Raw genomic sequence first — 16,303 nt, forward strand, 5'->3', positions numbered from 1 at the left:
TCTGTGTGTCTCTGTCTGTGTCTCTCTTTCCATCGGTCACACACTGACAACATGTGCGCACACTGCACACACACACACACACAGACAGACTGCATCTCCTCATTGAATGACAGTGTGAATGTACCTCATCGACGAATGACTCACTCTACTACTCTGCTATTATGATGATTTCTCCCTTCTGTGTATTACATCATGCAACAGAGGGTTCTGCTCAGTTACATTCACCACAATAAACAGTATCTGAGTGAGTGCACTCATCATCATTTTATTTTTTATTTTAGGCCGTGCAGGGGTTTATTAGTCAGCCTTGCATGGAAAAACATTATTTAGCTGATCTCCCAAAGAACTTTTTTTCTTGTATCATCTCATATTTACTGAGAAGTGCAGTGCTTTCAGAGCTCAGAGTGAATCATGTTGCAAGAAAAACACTTCTCACATCCCATAACCTGCCTCCTGTGGATGTCTGTGTGCGGTGAAAGGTCAAGGATTAATGCATATTTCACTGTCACATGGATTCCCATATGCCATTACAGGCGTGGCCGGGGCTTTCAGAATAACTGTAATTGGGTCTCCCTCCACACACATGTGAAGTGAAGCCATTACATATATTGCAAACCTTTTTTTTTTTTTTTTTTTTCCAGTAAGGGATGGTAGGATAGCAATCAATACCAGTGTTCATCTGGCATAATTGCAGAATTTTATGTCAGTGAGAGAGTGTAACTGGAGGCACACCAAATACTCTACATATAGCAGGCTGCAAATTGGTCCCTTGTGCTTTAATCACACAGGCAGTTCAAATCATTGACTTTGCAAATCATTACATCTCACAAGGCATTGTGTTGAAGACTACTGATGTATTGAAAGGATGCTACTACAAAAGACAAGACACTACAGTACATGGGATGTTGGAGAATAATTACGGCCCTCGTCCTCGTCTTCCTCGTCCTCGTCGTTGTCGTTTTGCGAGGCTTTCTTACATTAATCCAAAAACAAAAGATTAAATTAAACTCCAACTATTATAGCGGTGTGAGATGTCGGAAGCAGAAGCGCGAAACAATAGCGCTCCACTCCGCTCTATACAGCAGAACATTGTCTTAATTTAATTTATTGGGTGTTTATTTAATACTTATTATGTAGGTCACAACAATAAGTGAGGCCTAATTCAATTGCATAAAAAGACTTCCTTAGGCCACTTTTCTTTGTGAGTGTATGTGTGTGTGTGTGTGTGTGTGTGTGAATAGTTATTTTGAGCTCCATTTATAGTGTTCAAATTAAACATCTCAGAGTTGCTGGAAGCTTCTTGTGTTAATGGAAATCCCACATAGTGGACCGTGTGGGGAGGAGAGCAGATGAATCTGTATTCCCTGAATGTGTCTGGGTGAAAAAATCAATAAATGCAAGCACAGCTCCTCGCTTTCTGACGGCGAGGCGCTGGGGCCGTCCCTGTCTTTGCTATTGGTGAACTAATAGAAAAATAATAATTAAATCCAAATCACCAGATTAATTTGTTTTCCATCAGTCTCAGGAGAGATCTTTTCTTTTTTTCCTCCTGTTTCTTTAGTGGCTCATTATACTTTCTAATCAAGACCAAAAAAAAAAAAAAAAAAAAGAAAAGTCCCCTCTTTTAGACAGACATGCTGTCTCCCTTCCCCCCCTTCCCTTCCCTTCCCCTCCCTTCCCTTCCCTGTGGTGTGCTTTCTCGCATTGCAGTCATTGTGCTGGCACTTATTATGTTACAAATGACCGAGGTACGGCAGGCATTCTCAGTGTGCATGCAAAGAGGGCCCACCCTTCTTTGCCTCGCCAGTGCCTTCTCCTTAATGACGATGCTCAGAGTGCCCCGCGACGCCACCCGCACGCAGCCCCTCTCTCCCCCTTATTCCCGCCCCCATGTGCTCTCTTTAATGAAGATTCTCCAATGCAATTAAAAAGCCTTACTTCTCTTCTCTCTGCTGCTGCTTGTGCTGCTGCTGCTGCTGCTGCTGTTACTGTATGACAAACAGAGCCACTGTCATTCCTCATGGCCTGTCACTGCTGCAACAAGAGGCGGAGAGGAGATGGAGAAATACACCAGGGTGCCAGTGGCTAGAGAGACTGATAGAGAGGATTGTGTATATGTGTGTGTGCGTGCATGCGTATGTGAATGTGTATGTGTGTGTGTTTGAAGAAGAGCAACCCCCCCCTCCCCCTTCCCCTTCCCCTCCCTCCCCTTTCTCAACAGGTAATGGAAAGGGGCAGAGAGGAAAATCAATGACCAAAGAACATGGAGAGCAAGCTTATAAAATGGCTTTAACTGAACACCACAAGCTGAATTAGAGGTTGTCTGTGTCCAAACTCGCCTCTTCCTCCTCCTCCTCCTCCTCCTCGTCTCACCTTTTTATTTATTTATTTAAAAAAGGAACAAATAAAAATGACTGATATGCAAATAAACAGCTTTTTACAATTCTCGCAACGTCCCGGTGACACTTTTGCGTGCGCTTGTAATGTAATGTCCCAGAGAGGACGAGGACCGAGGAGGAGGATGATGATGAAGGAAGGAATAGGAAACATTTACGGTCATTTATAATGTTTATGAAGCATTAATATGAATGTGTGCCTGTAAACCGACACTCCATCACGCCGCTAAACAATGAGTTCATTGTTGTTGTGTGTGTGATTTATGAGCTGTCCATAAACTAACAGCCAACAGTTTGTTAATCCCGTATAATACCAGTTAAAGTGGATACATACTACAACCAGTGGCGATGGTGGGTGACACACACACACACACACACACACACACACACACACACACACACACACACACACACACACACACACACACACACACACACACACACACACACACACAGAGACAGAGAGAGAGATAGCTACACCAGTTGGCTCCGGCTTCTGTGACCCATCCTCATCCTCGACAGGGTGGGGCAAATAAAGAACAGTTGCCCACTCCATCTGCAAAAAAAAAAAAAAAAAAAGCCCTCGCCGCTCCTCCACCACCACTCCCCCACCACTCCCCCACCCCCTTGTTGTTTTCCAGTTGAATGAAATAATCTTCCCCCGTCTGGAAACCCAGTCTGGGTCAGAGGGCCTGCGTTCAGCCTGTTGCTTATTGTGTGCTCAGAAGAGGAGGTAAAGCATACAATTAGGCACAGATGGCTGTCTTTGCCAGGCAATGTATTGATCCCATCCCGGGGAAAAGATCTGTCCTATTTCTGTTTTTTTTTTTTTTTTGCTTTGCTTTGTTTGTTTTGTTTTGTTTGGCAAATGCTTTCTAATTTATTTCAGCCCCCCCTCCACCACCACGTGTTAGTGTTATCTGTCTGATTTGTATTTGTTTGATCGTGTATCATCTTCTAAAGGGATCATCATTTGGTCAGTTAACAGTGGGACTCGTGGGGAAGGAGGGAGAGAGGGGGTTGGAGAGACGACTGTAGCAACTAGGACTCTTCTCTTCTGATAAATGCAGTGTAAATGGATACAGAACAGAAGATTAATGATTGCTTGTATATGGATTTTAATGTGTGGTGGGTGATAACAGAATAACACAGTCGGGCTGTTTAAAAAACTTAGTGCAACATCTATTGATGATGATGACTGAACAAGAAATTAGAGTTGAAACTATTAGTGGATATATATAGATCAATATCAGAAATGTTTTTGACAATTGTGTAGCAAGGAGAAACTTGTGTCTGAGGTCGAGACATTTGCTTTAAAAAAAACAAATATAAAGTGAGTTTGTGTAACAGGTTATGGTTGTGATTTCTGCAGAGACAGGTGGATGTGGTAAGATCTGGACACAGTCGCGTTTAAAGTATTAGTAGCAGAAATGTTGTTAAATATGATTATAGACCCTAATGTGTGGGTCCAAGTTGTTAAAACTGATTGAATCATTGATAATTCCACTTTACATCAACTAAACATTTAGTTTAATTCCAGGTAGAGTTGAAGCTATCCACGGAATAATCGATCAGTTGAAATGAATCAACAATTGTGTAGTTATTTAACAAGCCAAAATGACAAATTAAGTGTAAAGGCACAAGAACTCAACTGCTGTTGTGTAAAATGTGAACTTTTCTTTCCTTTGCAAGTTGCACTGTAGTCGTATGATCTCATCTGCAACTAATTGATATCGTCTTATCAATTAGTTTCTTTCTTAATCAGTTTGTCTGTTACAAGTCCAAATGAATGCTCTGTTAATCGACTAATCAATTCATTGACTGAGTGTTACAGCTGCTTGTGAAGCTGAACCATCATGATAATAATCATAACAATAATAAAAGTTATTATCATCGTAAAGTTTTATAAAAGTTTTATTTTAAAGAAGAAGAAGAAGAAAAGTAAATGTTTATAAGAACACATCCTGTTATTTGTTTACGGGGCCAAAACCATGAACACGTGCACGTGGTTAAAGCTGCAGTTCACTGATTAAACTAAACTAATGCTAAATGAAAGTTCCTGTCGATGACAAGTGTCGCATTTGAAGTAATAATGGTCAATAACTGTGTCGTCGTGTCTTTAACTCAGCTGCTGTTGTGTAAAATGTGAACTTTTCTTTCCTTTGCAAGTTGCACTGTAGTCGTTATGATCTGATCTGATCTGCAACTAACTGATATCGTCTTATCAATTAGTTTCTTGCTTAATCAGTTTGTCTATTACACGTCCAAATGAATGGTCTGTTAATCAACTAATCAATGAACTGACTGATTGTTGCAGGCAGCTCCTTGTGAAGCAGAGAGCTAAACCATAATGGACATCATTATAATAATTATAATAATAGGCCTACTTATTATTATTCATAACTTTTTATGAAAGATTAGAAAAAGAAAGATTAGAAAGTAAATGTTTATAAAAATGCATCCTGTTATATGTTTACGGGGCCACATTCATGAGCACATGCACGTGGTCAAAGCTGCAGCTCACTGACTAAACTAACGCTAAATGAAGTTCCTGTTGCATATGAAGTAATAACGGTCGATATCTGTGTCGTCATGTGTCTTTAACTCAACTGCTGCAATGGTTTGTATAATAATGTAAAATGTGAATTTTTTTTTCCTTTGCAAGTTGTACTATAGCCAGTATGATCTGAACTGATCTGCAACTAACTGATATAGTCTTATCAATTAGTTTCTTGCTTAATCAATTTGTATATTACAGTATAAGTCCAAATGAATGGTCTGTTAGTCTAATCAGTGAATTGACTGATTGTTACAGGCAGCTCCTTGTGAAGCAGAGAGCTAAACCATCATCAACATAAATATAATAACTATAAAAACTATTATTATTATTCATACAGTTTTATTAAAGTTTTAGTAAAAAAGAAAAAGAAATTAGAAAGTAAATGTGTATAAAATGCATCCTCTTATATGTTTACGGGGCCACATTCATGAGCACATGCACGTGGTTAAAACTGCAGCTCACTGACTAAACTAACACTAAATGAAGTTCCTGTGGATGACAAGTGTTGCATATGAAGTAATAACGGTCGATATCTGTGTCGTCATGAGTCTTTAACTCAACTGCTGTATAATAATGTGTAAAATGTGAACTTTTCTTTCCTTTAAGTTACACTATAGCCAGTATGATCTGATCTGATCTGCAACTATACTAATATAGTCTTATCAATTAGTTTCTTGCTTAATCAATTTGTCTATTACAGTACAAGTCCAAATGAATGGTCTGTTAGACAACTAATCAGTGAATTGATTGATTGTTGCAGGCAGCTCCTTGTGAAGCAGAGATCAACATAAATATAATAGCCTATATAACAATAACAATAACATTTTTTATTATTATTCATAAAGTTTTATTAAAGTTTTAGTTTAAAAAAAAAAGATTAGAAAGTAAATGTTTATAAAAATGCGTCCATGCATATGTTTACGGGCCACATTCATGAGCACGTGCACATAAAATGTGAACTTGTCTTTCCTTTGCAAGTTGCACTATAGCCAATATGATCTGATCTGCAACTAATATCATCTTATCAATTAGTTTCTTGCTTAATCAATTTGTGTATTATAAGTCCAAATGAATGGTCTGTTAGTCAACTAATCAATGAACTGACTGATTGTTGCAGGCAGCACCTTGTGAAGCAGAGATCAACATAAATATAATAGCCTATATAACAATAACAATAACATTTTTTATTATTATTCATAAAGTTTTATTAAAGTTTTAGTTTAAAAAAAAGATTAGAAAGTAAATGTTTATAAAATGCATCCTGTATGTTTACGGGGCCACATTCACGAGGACGCACACATAAAATGTGAACTTTTCTTTCCTTTGCAAGTTGCACTATAGCTAATATGATCTGATCTGCAACTAATATCATCTTATCAATTAGTTTCTTGCTTAATCAATTTGTGTATTATAAGTCCAAATGAATGGTCTGTTAGTCAACTAATCAATGAACTGACTGATTGTTGCAGGCAGCACCTTGTGAAGCAGAGATCAACATAAATATAATAGCCTATATAACAATAACAATAACATTTTTTATTATTATTCATAAAGTTTTATTAAAGTTTTAGTTTAAAAAAAAGATTAGAAAGTAAATGTTTGTTATATGTTATATGTTTACGGGCCACATTCATGAGCAAGTGCACATAAGATGTGAACTTTTCTTTCCTTTGCAAGTTGCACTATAGCCAATATGATCTGATATGCAACTAATATCATCTTATCAATTAGTTCTTGCTTAATCAATTTGTATATTATAAGTCCAAATGAATGGTCTGTTAGTCAACTAATCAATGAACTGACTGATTGTTGCAGGCAGCTCCAGCAGAGATCAACATAAATATAATATATAACAATAGAAATTATTATTATTATTCATAAAGTTTTATTAAAGTTTTGGTAAAAAAAAGAAAAAAAGAAATTAGATAGTAAATGTTTATCAAATGCATCCTGTTATTTGTTTACGGGGGGCAAAACCATGAACACGTGCACGTGGTTAAAGCTGCAGTTCACTGATTAAACTACAAACTAATGCTAAATAAAAAGTTCCTGTCGATGACAAGTGTCGCATTTGAAGTAATAATGGTCAATAACTGTGTCGTCGTCGTGTGTCTTTCTTTACTACGGACACTGCTGCCTCTGTGTCTGTCTCTACTGCCGCCGCTGCTGCTGCTGCTGCTGCACAAATAATAAGTTTTCTTTGTGTGGCAGTAGTGAGCTGACGTCAGGTCGGTTCCTTGAAGTGGAGCTGAATAAACCTTGAGAAGAGTCTCCTTCAATCTGCTGTTAGTAACTAACACACACACGCACGCACGCACACACACACGCACACACACATACACACACACACACACACTCACTCAACTCACACACACTCACACTCACTCATACTCACTCACTCACACACACAACACCGACCGAGACTCAATTACTGCCCAATTCCCTTCTTTATCATTCGTCCCCGACCTCTTTCATAACCAAAAGCAGCGACCAAGGAAAAAAAAGAGGAGGCGAGCTGAAGCTGAAGCTGAAGAAGAATAAGAAGAAAACCGAAGCCGAACCGAAGTGTTTTGTGTGTTTTTATTTTTTTTTATTTTTTAACTACAACAACTGAAGAAAAAAAAGAAAAACCCACGTTGGAAATAAGTAAAGTGTCGAAACTAAAAAAAAAAAAGGTAAGTGTTTTATTTCACTGACGCTGTGTGTGTGTTTTATTATTATTTTTAATTATTAGTATTATTACTACTCCTACAGAAAGCTGCGGTTTGAGCTTCGCTTCTTATAGTTTCTTCGCTTTTCTCTCTCTGTGTTTAGATAGAGATACTTTCTGTCTTGTTTTCGTGTTACGATGTACTAATTCATTCGCTCGGTGGCGATGGTGCTAGTGGTGGTGGTGGTGGTGAATCCCGAACATAAGTCGACTCGACGGTAACAATTCACGGTCAAATAACGTAAAGTTTACCCCCCATCACCTCTCTCTTTCTCTCTCTATCTGTCTATCGCTGTGTTGTTTTGTGTTTCTGCTGTTCTTGGTGTTTTATTAAACATAAATACGAACTATTTTCTGCCTCCTCTGGTGTTACATAGTTAGCGCCGGTGGTGACCTGATAGTGGGGGGAATCGTCTTTGTGTCCTTCCGATCTCACGCCAGCTCAGCTCGGCTCAGCTCTCACAGCGTCTGTCGGTCGGTCGGACTAACACAAACTTGTGTTAAAATCGTAGTGAATTTAAAGTTTCCACGGATGTGTTTTGTGTTTGTGCTTGTAACCGCTGTGTTAATACATTGACTTGTCGTGTTTTTTTGGGGGTAAATGTATTAAGATTAGTCACTGCTGGTGGTTGTTTTAACCGTCAAAAACGGACTGGACTGTGAGCAGCAGAGCAGCAGCAGCCGTTGGACGTCCGTTAAAAATATCCCTCCGCTTTAACGGTCCAATCTCTCCGGTCCTATCTCAAAGATAAAAACAATTAGCGACAAATACATAAATAACTCAAGATGTAGGTTGTATTATTATTATTATTATTATTACGGTATTAGAGTTTGACTTTTTCCTCTGTTGTTGCTTTGCTGCTGTTTCTGGCCAGCCCTTCTTTTTTTTTTTTCCTTTTTTTTTTTTTTTTTTTACCGGCTGGCTCTCGGTTTGAGGAAGCGACCGAGAGGCAGCAGCGGCGGCGGTTGTGGTGGTTGAGTGCAAGTCAAGCTAGCAGCTTGGCCGAGTTGTTGAAATTTATCCCTTTGTGTATATTACAATATCCTCCATTTTTTCTGCCCCTTCCAAAACAACAAGCCTCTCGCCATCTTGGTTATTTTAAATTCGCCCCCCCTCCTCTTTACCTTTTCCCCCCTCTCTCTCTTCTCTCTCACTCACACTCACACACACATACACAGACACACACACTAACACACACACACACACTTTAAAAGGAAATGGATCCACGTTTTTTTTTTTTCGCAAGTTTTACCAAAGTTTTGTTAGAGGGGGGCAAAAAAAAAAAAACCCTGACACGGTGTTTCACGTCCTGTGTGGTGTTTTTTTTTTTTTTTAAAGAGGACATTTGATTGATCGATTGAAAGCGATGGTTTGAAGACAGTTTGTGTTTGTTGTTATTCATAAAAAGATAAAGAAAAGGAAACAAAAGACAAATATAAAGTGAGGTCGTGTTGCGTTCAGGGACGTGGTTGTGATTTGTGCAGAGAGAGACAGGTGGACATGCTGGGATCTGTCGCATTTAGACCAAAGTATTGACTGTTTTTCTTTTCTTTTTGTTTTTAAAGGCGATTTAAATGTTGTTGAATGTGATTTTCAGTGTGCTGCTTTATGTTTGTGTGAATGAATGGAGAAGGACAAGGAGGAGGTGGAGAGAGAGGAAGGAGGAGGGAGGGAAGAAATGAAGAAAGGAAGGAAGGATATTAATTACCAAGAATCCCATTAAGAGGAGCAGTAAAAATAAAATATAACTGGCTGTCGCTGCCAAACACAAAGTTCTTTGAAATAATTATGTAACTGTTAAGGAAAAGGTATTTATTGCTCTTTAAATGAACCTCTATTGGCAAATGCTTGCATGCTTGTTTACACAAAGTTGAATAGTGATTGATAGATTTTCAGGATTGACAAGTTGGAGGACGTGCACACTCGCACGTGCGTCTCTTGTCATCTCGCACACACACACACGCACATGCACGCACACACACATTGGCGTTTGAATCACCCCTAACTGAGCAGTTCAGACTGGAGACAGAGTTTATCCAGCGAACGGAAAAAACGGTGACCTTATTTAATTTCGGCCATCCATCTTATACAAAAGGTGTTGTTTTAGCTCATCCGTCAAAGTTAAAACTTGATCTCACTTTCTTCACCCCCACTCCTCTGGTGTCCTTAAAGCAGTTTAAAGGAAAAAGGAAAAGGAGGAGAGGAGGGGGGGGGGGGTAAAGGAAAACAAACCGAACAAATGCTTTGAAATGGAAAATCTGATCATTTCACCTCCCACCTCTTTTGTTTGCCCGTTTATTGCTGCAAAGCTGGAGTGCAGAGGAGCAGATGTTTAGCCAAACATGAAGGCGCGGTGCCTCTGTCCTTATGGGGATGGCTTTCCCTCCTCACACACTCACACTGCTGATGCATCTATATGACAGCTGCTTGATTTCATGGAGCTGCTAAGAAGCCATTAGTGGTATCAGTGAATTGAAACGGAACAGAGTCTCCCAGTTTTTCTTACCACTATTACAACTAACTGTCTATTGTTAGCGTCATTTTGTGTGCAGATTTGTTTGAATATGTGTAGCCGGCGTCTGTGCATGCATGCACGCGTTATGTCTGTCTGTGTGTGTGTGTGTGAAGTTGTAAGTGCTGCAGCTGAGCAGATCATACAAACCAACGTGAAGTAGTAATATATTTGTGCAGTGTGTTTTCCCATAATTTGAAACGAGCGAGCGAGAAACAGAGAGTGAGCAAGAGCAAAAGTGAAAAAAGGGGAACAAATCTGTCAGAGTTTGTTTGCCATGTTGGTTTGAAATGAAAGCACACTGTGCTACCTCAAGCACACTCAAATCAGAGATGTCTCTCCTTGCCAGGCCAAGGAAGGAGAAGAAGAAGAGGAAGAAGAAGAATAAGGAGCTAGGAAGAAAAAATAGAAAAGAAACCCAACTCTCCGCTGGAGTTTTCTTTTCTCTCCCTCTCTTTGCTCTTCTTTCTTTCTCTCTCTCAAATTGGAGCTGTTGTTTTTGAAGAGATAAAGGAGGACTTCCGCTTGACTTGAACATTCAGGAATTAAGGATAGACATAGTTAAGCCCTATTTGCATGTCTACCAAAGTCACAGCAAACGGTTGCTATTGACTAAGCTGATTAGGTGAAATTAGGTTCACGAGCTCTGTGTCGGGGGGGCGGGGGGCGGTGGTGGTGGTGCTGGTTTAGGGGGGAGGTGGGGGGTGCTGAATCTGACAGAACTTGGACAGCTTTTGGAGAAGACAATCCCATGTGCACACAATGCAGTATTCTCTATAATCCGTTAGTATTGAATATGAGGCGATCATCTTCTTTTTGTGTGTGTGTGTGTGTGTGTGTGTGTGCTTCACAAACGAAGAGTTTCCTCCAAAAAAAAAACAAAGTGAGATTTATCAGGTGTCAAGTCGCCACGATGACACGTAACAGGTCTCGCATCGTTCGTCCAGATGCAGCTGTTGATTAGAGGTGGAACATATTTTTCCGTATACGGCACTTATTCCTGTCGTTGCTGTTTTCTGAGAGCAAAGGTGACGCTTTTCTTCCGTTTCTTAAAAACTTTTGTGATGATTCAGTAGAGCTCAGTTCCACATTTTGATAAAAAGTTGAACCCAAAAAAAAAACAAAAAAAACCTGTTTTCACTTGTGGCGGCTGTCTGTCTGGAAGTCTGCAAAAGTAGAAACCTCAAAGCTGAAGTGTTGCATCTGTTAGAAACGATCAGTTATTGTTAATTCTTGTGCATATTGTTCATCTCTCTGAGTCAGTTTGTCCCTCATTAAGCCTGAAAGAGGAAAGAGTTTTACTGTAGATCCTGTGACAAGATATATCAGAAAAGTAAGTGATTCATGCTTTAGGCATGATGGGAGATTTGATGGGAAAAAAAAAAAAAAGAATCGAGCCACCCATATTACTGTGGTTGTGTATCAGATTTTTTTTAATGATCTATATATAAAGTTGCTCCAGAGTCAGTTTGGGGGTGAGTCCTAACCTCAATATTTCATGGAATTGATGTCAGTATTTTTATATTTAGACTTGAGATTAATCAGACCTACAAACAGTCTATTGATAATAACGGCCATCTGGGAGCTCTGTCAAATCTCTGCATGTGAGCGCTGACACAGAGCTGTGAAATTCAGAGAGGAAGTCGAGGTCTGCTCTGTGTTAACCCAACGATTCGAGAACTGAAGTCGTCCTGGCTGGTGATGGTCAGATTTCACTCTCAGACATTTACATATGTGATATATACACACACTAACACGCGTGCACACAGAGCAGCAACAATAATGACAAATGAAATAACGTACGAAGAAACGACAGACTTTAAACAGATGTTTTTTGAAGTAGACATTAATCCTATAAGGGCTAATGGTCCTTTGTGGAAGAAGCTGCGTTTTAGCAAAAGCCCTAAAAGCTTCTCGGCATTAGATTGATAATGCCTCTTATTGTTGCAGATCAGATCGGTGCTGTTCGGTGTGTTTGTCTTGGCCCTACTGTTCTGTGTGTGTGTGCATGTGTATGTGTGTGTGTGTGTGCTACAGGCCCCGATGCAGACAGATCACTTATTGATACGTGTTTACATGGCCTCGCAGGTTAATGTCCTCTCAGCTGGAAAGTTGGTGAGCTCTCAGATGATCCACCTAACCTTATGTTACCTTGCTATTTTGGTAACTGCTGCTGCTGCTGCTGCTGCATGTGCACTGGATGTCCCTGATAATAATCAGGGAACACAAATAATTGTCTAAAGTGCACGCTCGGTTTTTAAACGTGAGCCTTTTCCAAATAACATCAGCGGTGCTATCTTTTTTTTTTTTCTTCTTCTAGAAACGTCGTCAGCCTGTTGTTGTTTCTGTCTATATAATGAGAAATGCATCTGTACAGAACTAAACTAATGAGATTGGCCACATATGCCTCCTGTTGTCGAAAAACACACGAACAAGCGCAACTGTTAATTAAGACTAAAACAATTCAACACCCGTTTTGTCGGGTTTTTACTGTGTGTGTGTGTGTGGATTACATATGGTGGATTAATTACCGAACAATAAGCAGTTAAGTGCAAGTGGGTCACCCCCGCGTTGACTTTCAGGAGACAGAAGACAGAGCGGCCAAATTTGGGGAGGGAAAGGCGATAAGCTGCTTCTTTGCTGCTCGTCCCCTGGGCCTCTATTTATCATTCAATGTGAGAATTTCCTTGATGAAAGTCAAGGTTGTTTGTGCATGCTCTGTCTCGTTGGGATGCCTGTTTTTCCACCAGCAAGGTGAAAAGGTTGATTTCTCCCCCCCTACACACACACACACACACACACACATACACACACACACATACACTCCCTCTCTCTCTAAAGAGATGCCGTGTTTGGAAAGTCCAGGCTAGTTTCTTTTAATGAAGTCTCAAAAGGTCCTGATGATTTTTCCACTTCAGGGCTGGTTTTTTTGTTTTGTACATTAGCGAAGGAGGTGAAAATACAGATGTACTTCTTGTTTTTCGTGGGAGCCGTGCACACACACACACACACACACACACACACACACACACACACACACACACACACACACACACACACACACACACACACACACAGTAATTCACTGATTGTCTGCTTGCATGCATGCATACCTCTGTGTGTGTTTCTTACTTTTATGTTTATTAAGATCCCCATTAGCATCTGCATAGCATCCGCTATTCTTCCTGGGGTCCAAAACATACAGTATACATGGAGACAATAAAATAATACACATTCACACTGGACAATATAGACATAGACATATAACAACACAAACAAATAAATACAGACAATATTGTAGACCATATAGACAATACAAAACAATATACAGTATACCTTAACAACATTACATACATTCAATACATGACAAGACAAGACAGCTCCAACCAGGTTTCCATAATATAATGATGCTCATCCACAAATAATCGACTCTATAACCACTTTCCTTATACTTCTATTATAACCCTGGAAGTTCATTTTTAAGTAATGTTCTTTTAGAGCTTTTTTAAAAACGTATATATTAGGGCTGTCAGAGTTAACGCGTTAATCGTGATGCGATTAATTAAAAAAATGAACGCGATTAAATTTTTTAATCGCTGTTAATCGCGGCCCATTTTGTCCTCTGTCTGCTGGACTGGAGTGTGGGACCTCCAGTCCAGTAGGTGGCGGTAAGGCACCTTCAAGTTGGTTGCTACACAAATATACACAGTCTAACATCCATAGCTCCATCCATTGATTTTTTGAAGGCTTCGTTGTCAACAAATGCAGTGGCGATGTATTGATTTTTTGACGGCTTCTGTTGTCAACAAATGCACATGGCCAGGCAGAGGCGTAGCAAAGTGTTTTCACTGGATGCAATTCGTTTCAATTCTGTGTGAGTTTCATGCATCATGTGTTATGATTAGGTAGGCCTGCTAGGTCTGGTCTAAAAGTTGTTTGACTAGAGATTATAACACTTTGGAGTGTTGAAAGTCCAAAGCGCCATATATAATATTTTTAATAGAGATTAATCGCGAGTTAACTATGGAAAAAATGCGATTAATCGCGATTAGAAAAATTAATCGTTTGACAGCCCTAGTATATATACTATTTAGTTGTTTAATATAACTTGGCAACGAGTTCCATTCTTCCATTCTTTAAGTGAACCGAAAATAAAAACATGGCAGCATCACATCACAAGTGCATTTTCTTTTCATGAAAAGAAGTGGCTTCACTCACTGTTATTTGGCTCCATGATACAGACGAGGAGGAGGAGGGGGAGGAGGAGGAGGGGGGATATGGGTGGTGGGGGGTCTCTTAACACTCACTGAACTGGGAACAGATTTTGTTTCCCCTACAAGAAAACCAACCTCAATGATTCCTGTCATTTTTCTCACCCCCTCCATCTATCTATCCGTCCATCTATCCATCCATCTATCTATCCTTTCCCAGTCCTAAGTGCCCATCATTTTATTCCAGCAGGAACTTGATTATGGAAATGTCTCCAAAGTCGGAGGGAAACCTGCTATTTAGTTTGATGTTTACCACACCTTGACATTCTCAATCTGTAGCAGAGAGGTGTGTGTTTATGTGTGTGTGTGTTTATGTGTGTGTGTGTGTGTGTGTGTGTGTGTGTGTGTGTGTGTGTGTGTGTGTGTGTGTGTGTGTGTGTGTGTGTGTGTGTCTTGCTGTGCTCAGATGATGGGGGGTAAAGAGAAAAAAAAAGAAAAGTAAAAACGGAGGTGGGATCCATCCTGGGAATGGAAAAAAAAAGAAATAGGAAGAAGGTTTTCGGATGTGGGAATGGGAATGATATTGGTTTTCTATTGGTGTGCGCCTCCTGGGTCAGCGGGGGGTGGATGTGTGTGTGTGTGTGTGTGTGTGGGGGGGGTTATGATACTTGATGATACTATAGAATAGCTTGTAGCAGGCAGGGGAACCATGAGCCTCAAACACATACACATGCATGGACACACTTGCTGTCAGAGCGCAGGCATTTACGCATAAGGGACAGGACACACACACACACACACACACATACACACACAAATGTATGAGATTGTGCCTCGACAGCCCCCCCACCCCCCTCCACACACATTTATTGATCTTCTTCAGCATTTAAAATCTGGTCACTGCTGCCACAAAGGCTTTTTATTTTAGCTGCGCTGGCAAAGAGCCGCTCCGAGCTAAGCCAGAATTTTAAATATTTAACTCCTACAGAAGAATGACAGAAGAAAACAAATAGGAAAGCAGTTTCTGCAGCCGTTGTGCACTGGCTTTATATATTAATATATATATTTATATAAATATATATATATATCTCTGTGTGTGTGTGTTTGGACTGTGTTTTATGGAAACCACACTAGTACAATCAGCTGCGCTCTGTGTTGACTGAGCAGAGGAACCGTGAAGTTTTTGTTGTATTATCTGGGAATCTTGAAGATCTTTTTGTTTTGTCTTGTTTATTTTTTTTTTATACCTTGTCTCTGTGTTTTTTTTTTTCTCTCTGTGAATTGAACTTAACTCAGTCCTGACCTACATGGCCTTACCTTGTTAGCAGCAAGGCAAAGCAAAGCAGAACAGAGCAGAGCAGAGAAGAGCAGGGAAGCAGGGCTCAAACCAGCGCTAGCAGCCATTGGATTAGTCATTATTGGACCTGGGACAAGCTGCTGTTTTTAGCATTTTCAGGTTTAAAAAAAGGACGCTCGTGTGTAAAGAAAGAGAAGAGAGACAGAGAGAGAGAGAGAGAGAAAGAGAGAGAGAGAGAGGTAACAACAACACAGGCCTAATCCACAGGCGCCTTATAGCACGTATCGTAGTCTTTACAGTCATTACCGTCCCTCTCCTTCTGACTGTATGTGGCTTCTCTGTTCTCACTGCGCTGCTCACACAAAACAAGGTATTAAAAATGTATTTCCCGTTTTTTTTTTTTTTTTTTTTACTCTTTCTCTTCTTCTTCTTCTTGGGCAATTGTCAGTTGGTCCCAGGCAGCTGCTGCTTCTGCTGAGGAGGAAATGATCTGACTGACTGACTGACTGGCTCTAGTCTGTTCACATGTTTCAAAATAATTTGTCCCCAGCAGGAAGGTCAAAGCACATCTCAGTGGTTTTTTTTGTTTTGTGTTTTGTTTTTTGGAAACGCTTCT

General features: G+C 39.9%; 1 protein-coding gene across 3 annotated transcripts in view; it reads left to right on the forward strand.

Annotated features, from left to right (window-relative positions):
• The first annotated feature begins 7,229 nt into the window (after positions 1-7,229).
• baz2ba (bromodomain adjacent to zinc finger domain, 2Ba) overlaps positions 7,230-16,303 on the forward strand; it is a 117,145-nt gene continuing 108,071 nt past the window's right edge. Inside the window, exon 1 of one of the 3 annotated variants that reach the window (XM_083994958.1) lies at positions 7,230-7,631. The gene's annotated coding sequence lies outside the window, so the exon portion shown is untranslated. Of the gene's footprint in view, positions 7,632-15,999; positions 16,058-16,303 lie in introns of those variants that run through there. The other 2 variants (XM_083994956.1, XM_083994957.1) reach the window with 2 other exon arrangements.

The sequence above is a fragment of the Trachurus trachurus genome, assembly GCF_905171665.1.
Source record: "Trachurus trachurus genome assembly, chromosome: 3".
NCBI classification, from domain to species: Eukaryota; Metazoa; Chordata; class Actinopteri; order Carangiformes; family Carangidae; genus Trachurus; species Trachurus trachurus.